Below are 6,010 nucleotides of genomic sequence, written 5' to 3'. Positions count from 1 at the left end.
TTTACTTTGGTTGGATTCGGTTTCGGTTTTATATTGACACCCTTATTAATGGGGGTACTTGGTCGATAATTAATCAGATTCATAAGAAAAAAAATTGTAAAGCTGTTTTGAATTTGGGTCCCAAGTCCCAACATAGGAAACCCGATGGGTATCAAGAACCCGTCTAATTACTAGGTAAAGCAAAGTTCTAACGAGTAAAATTGTCATAAGTTTACTAATCTTTTTATTTATCCCTTTAAAGTACTTACTTTTTCAAGAATTTCTTGATCATTAATAGTTTTGTTATGGGGATCCGTTTGTTACAACGGAGAGGGTTTCTTACAAGGAGAGTTATGATGGCCTAGAGGAGACGTCTCCTAATTTGGTTTTTAGGAGAGGGTTTCTTACAAGGGGAGTGTAACCAATGAGAAGTTGTAAAATGGTATCATTCATATGAGACTTACATGGTTAGAATAAGATAGAGAAATATCGGTGTAGATCTCACTGTTTATTATGTGAGGAGGATATAAAGGAACCTATACAAGGGCAGTGTAGCTATCTTTTTCCTTTATTTTTATTAACATCTTAGAAAAAAGTTATCTTGTACCCACATGAATTATTCACCCACGATTCGACCATCATAATTACCTGCCCTCATTATCTGTTAAAGGTCAGAAATACATTTTTCAATGTTCCCAAAGTTCTCCCAAAAGTCGGTTAACCTTTTGGGATTGATGTGTGGTTTGTATGATTACACTTTCATAAAAAAAAAAAAAACAAGTTCCCAAAGTTCCATCTAAGCACAATATTGATAGCCATTAGTTAAAGAGATTCCTCCTCACCATGGGTGAAAGAAGTTATGCATAAAGTCATCATTTTTTTGAGCATCCAAGAGATGTTCAAAGATTTAGTCACAATGCACAAGGCTTCCGCGTTTAGTAAGGTCTAGGGAGGGTCAAATGTATGCAGCCTTACCCCTGTTTCTAGAGAGGCTGTTTTCAGGACTTGAACCCATGACCAAGCGTTCAGCAAGTGAGGACTTGACCAACGCGTCATACACGACCTTCAATGGTGAACTGCATTTCAATGGTGAGCTGCATTAATCCACTGCAAAAGTCCATATGAAATAAAAGGTTGTGACCTACCCTATTTTCTTTCTTCCCTTCTTTTGGTTAACCGTATAGTTTTCTTTACCAACTCAACGCACTGAAGGACTGAAGATTGACTGATCCGACAGGTTTAGGAGTGTTGGATTACCTACTACCTAATACTAAGAGTTAACATGACCAAATCAATGGCAACAACTAATTAATGACCACCAGTTTTTGAAGACCAACTTGAACTCTGAGATGAGAAAACTGATCCAACTTTGGGTTAATTCACTTTGAGGAATCAATGGCATCGATTTGGGCTTGAGCCGGAGGAACTGATAGGGCCACTTTTCAATAACAGGAGAAAAAAATTCAATACATGGTAGGCACAAACAGTGGTTACAGTCACCCCTAATCAAACATTACAACAACTGAAGAAGCCAAATTCTCCTGTTTTTGACAAAACTTCTCTACTTTCCAAACCAAACTCAACCAGTGAAGGGAACAAAGAGCCACCAGTACCAGATCATTCATTAAACGGTTTCACGGTTTTGGTTATAAACGGTTCAGTTTGGTTTTGATTAACGGTTTTTATTTGATTTTGGTACATTTTAGGTACATTTAAGACTTTTAAACAGTTTATTTGGTTAAACTGTCTGATTCGGTTTAGCCCGTTTAATTAAACGGTCTCATTTTTTAAAGCATAATCAAAGCATTTATTAAACAATTTCGATAAATGGTTTCGGTTTAAACGGTTCAGTTCGATTTTGATAAATGGTTTCGATTTGATTTTGACATGCATTAAAGGGTATTGGATTGAATTAGACCATGAATTCACTAATCTAGACCACGTACTATCAATCCAACAGTCAGAATTGCAAATCATCATTTCATGTGGCAGAATAAGGATGGGCCATATTGAGAACGGTGAGAACTTCTTTTGCTCTTCCCTTTAATAAGAATTTGACCAAGTTATTCAGTAGGGATGGGTGTAAGCTTGGGCATGACATGGCCATCCTAATCAACGACAAAGGTAACCCATGTACACCATAGGACATACATAATTAGTTGGGCCCTCAAGCTCATTTGGGTTGAGCCCGAGCCCAGTTAATCTGGGACGGCCTAGTCGGGCTTAGGTTAGCCCAGTCAAATTGCATCCCCTAAATTTCAATGTGCATGCGTCCGTTGATCCTTCACGTACAATTAAGTGATGACACGTGTTTTTTTTACTTCCATATATGTGTTTCAATGCACTTTTAATAGCATCAGATGAGATAAACATGTCATCACATAACTGTATGTGAAGTGTACACGTCCATGTATAGTTAGGTGATCCTGACTTTGATTATCTGGTGAATGTAAAATCTCAATTAATCAGTTAGGGTGGGGGGGGGGACTTGGTCGATAATTAGTCAGATTCATAAGAAGAAAAAAATTTGTAAAGCTTAACCCCAAGGGGCAGCGCATTTGGCAAGGGACGAGGCCTAAAGAAGCTGAAGGTCCTGAATTCGACTCTGCCTCCCCCCTTGGGACCAACGGCTCAGAGGAAACTCCCTGATGAACATGGGGGCCCAGTATCTCCCAGGTACACCTGGGGGATTTATCTGTACAAGGGCAGTGTTCAGCTTTACTTTCATCAAATTTTCTCTCAAAGTTAGACATATTGACAAGTTTTCAAATTATCTAGTATCCACAACTCTCTCTCTTCACAGCTATGGTTTTGGAGAAGGTGAGCTGCATTAATCCACTGCAAAAAGTCCATATGAAATAAAAGGTTGTGACCTACCTTATTATTTCTTTCTTCCTCATCCCTTTGGTCAACCTTATAGTATAGGATTCTTTACCAACTTTTTTTTCTCTTTACCAACTTAACACACTGAAGAGTGAAGATTGACTGATCCGAGAGGTTTAGAAGTTTTGGATTACCTACTACCTAATACTAAGAGTTAACATGACCAAATCAATGGCAACAACTAATCAATGATCACCAGTTTTTGAAGACCAACTTGAACTCAGAGATGAGAAAAAACTGATCCAACTTTGAGGAATCAATGACATCTATTGGGGTTTGACCCAGAGGAACTGAGAGTCTCACTTTTCAATAACTTGAGAAAAAATTTCAATACATGGTAGGCACAAGCAGTGGTTACAGTCACCCCCAATCAAACATTACAACAACTGAAGAAGCCAAATTCTACTGTTTTTGACAAAACTTCTATACTGATCTACTTTCCAAACCAAACCCAACCAGTGAAGGGAACAAAGAGCCACCAGTACACAGTAATGGAGAAAGCATCACAAGGATTATCTGTGATAACAAGAATTCTAAAGTCTAAAGACTCAACTATGTAAATTGTACATGAAGACCTCACTAAAAAGCAATAATAGGAAACAATGCATGTTAGGTATTTGTTGGAAGGTCCAACCCAATACCTTAAGGCATTAAGTGAACATAGCTCTTCAAGTATATGAAGGCATCAATGACCTGAACAAACCGATGTGAGACTGTAACTCTATAACTTCCAATATCTTAACAGAATTCGCAGACATTTTACTGTCAAGTCTATTATTCCCACTAAGGGGTGGCTCAAAATGTTAAGGTTCAGCTCAGAGAAACCATGGTTGTTGGTGTATCAGTCTTATCTCCCTTTCTTTATGGTTGGGCTTGGAAGAGATGATTATCAGTAAGTGGGCATTCTTACTAAGAACAGTAGAACTAATTGAGCCAAAAGTGTAAAACCAAGAAAGAATTTTTGGCTTGTGATGTAATGAGTTAGACATGCTGCAATCATCAATGTTAGAAGTGATTAGAGGTAACTCAAATCAAGTCCTTTACCTGGACCTCTGGCCTAGTGGCCTGTCCTCTCCAACTCATAGAACCTGTGGATGTGTATATAGCCTAACCATTGAAATTAGATAAAAACACTTGAGTGGACAATAAAAACTAAAAGACCCATAACACAAAAGGCCTTGTTAAGAGAATCCAAGCAGAGGATTGATTGATTGGACAATCTTGATCCATAAGTTTTGGGACCATTTGTGATGGATACCATGTTTTCCTTTTCCTTCATCATAACAGATAACTCCATGGTACACATTTCTTGTTCCCTTTTTTTTTGGTTACTTGGTGTTTATGGTTGTGGTTGGTAGAAACTTTTTCTCTGGTGCTGAAAAAGGGCAATGATTTTGCTACCTACCCAGTCTAAAGTGGAGCCCAAGAGTTTTATAACCAGATTTTTTTTTTTTTGGTGTGTGTGTGTGTGTGTGACCTACTAACTATTATTTCAGAGAAAGATATGGGCATCTTTCTTAGTTTATGTAGTGTTGATGGGCTTGAAGAACACTTTTAATGCAGTAGTATCAGTTGTCACTGTTTGTTTATGAAATATGCCCCAGTTGATAGGCTAACCCACAACTAACAGATGATTCAACATTCCACTCTGCTTAGGTCCAGGTCAGTCCACCACCCACCATGAACTGTGGGGGTAGAATCTTTGATTTTGGGTCTCTCCAAATCTTTGTTGCATCCCCCTTCATGTTCAACAAATAATGTCAAGCTCACTTTCACTTTGAGAGAGAGAGAGAGGGAGGAGGGGAGGGGTATCCACTCATTATCCTTTCGCTGGGGATGCAAATCACAATGGGTTGTGCTCTGTTTTGTTTGTTCATTTTCAGAGGAAAAGATAAGGTTTATTTATTGCAAAAAGAGAAGACCTTTTCCAGCATGATGATGGTGGTGTGTTTGAGGCATAATAGAATTTTCATAAATTTATGTCTTTTTGAGTGATTTATGGAACAAACTGTCAGATTACAGGTTTTCAAATTAATTGCTTAAATTGATACTAGGTTCTATGATCATTTCTACTTCTAATGGCAAACCAAAATGAAATGGTTTCCTTCCACGTGGCATCCAGGGTTGGCCTTAGCTGATGATGAATACATTATTAGTAGTAGTACTACAATAATGGTAGTTTTCGTATGCCTTAGTTTTTATTAATTATAGTTTGTGATATGGCTCCATAGACCATGGTTGGTGAGCATTTAGTGCAAATTGGGCTATTGCTTTGCTAAGTATATTTAGCACCCTATGATTAGCCCCACTATGAATTTCTTTAGTGTGGTACAAAATTACAAACATAAATATTTCACAACTAGACTAATGATATTGGTTACTTGTATCAATTTTTTATTATTATTTATTTTTAATAATTTAATTTAGGGCAAGGGGTTGTTTCCTGGCCGTGTGGTCACTGCATCAATACAGGGGCATCAACATAATTTGAATTTTTTGATTTCACAAAAGATAGGGTGGTAAATTCGTGTGATTAGGCAACATTCTTTGTCTTTTTTAATTTGATAACGTTTTATTATTACTTAATTTAATAATAGGAAAAAGTTCTCTGAACCGCTAGGAGAGGATACAGGTATGCATCATGTCTCCTCTTCATATGAAATGATCCAGTTGATCTTTTATATACGAAACCGTTTCATCGCACCTCATTGATACGCTCCTCCATGCCACGTCCCCCTAATTATTACTTCATTTCAGGCAACTTGCTTACTTGTCTTCTTTTAATCCTCCAATATCACATGAATTGACAGAAGTCCTTAAAAAATCTATAATGGGTGTACTTCCATATTTGTTTCTCTAAATAATATCCTTCAACAGTTTCATCTCTCTTTAGAATATGAAGAAGGGGCTTATAATATATAGGGTGAGTGTTCTCTATGGGAAGCACAAGAGCCACATATGCACGGCAACCAATGAAAACGCGTGTTGTGACATCTGTGGGGCATGATTTCCAACTTTCAAGGGGGAAGGACAGTCATTTCGCCCTCCACTATGTCTGGGTGTGGCCTACGTCCCCACAGAGAACATTTTCCCCTAATTTATAACATTCTTAATGCACTGTTTCATGAATCCAGATCCTCTATTGCCG

The sequence above is a fragment of the Telopea speciosissima genome, chromosome 6 (genome assembly GCF_018873765.1).
Source record: "Telopea speciosissima isolate NSW1024214 ecotype Mountain lineage chromosome 6, Tspe_v1, whole genome shotgun sequence".
NCBI classification, from domain to species: domain Eukaryota; kingdom Viridiplantae; phylum Streptophyta; class Magnoliopsida; order Proteales; family Proteaceae; genus Telopea; species Telopea speciosissima.
Note: the sequence above shows the minus strand (reverse complement) of the source record.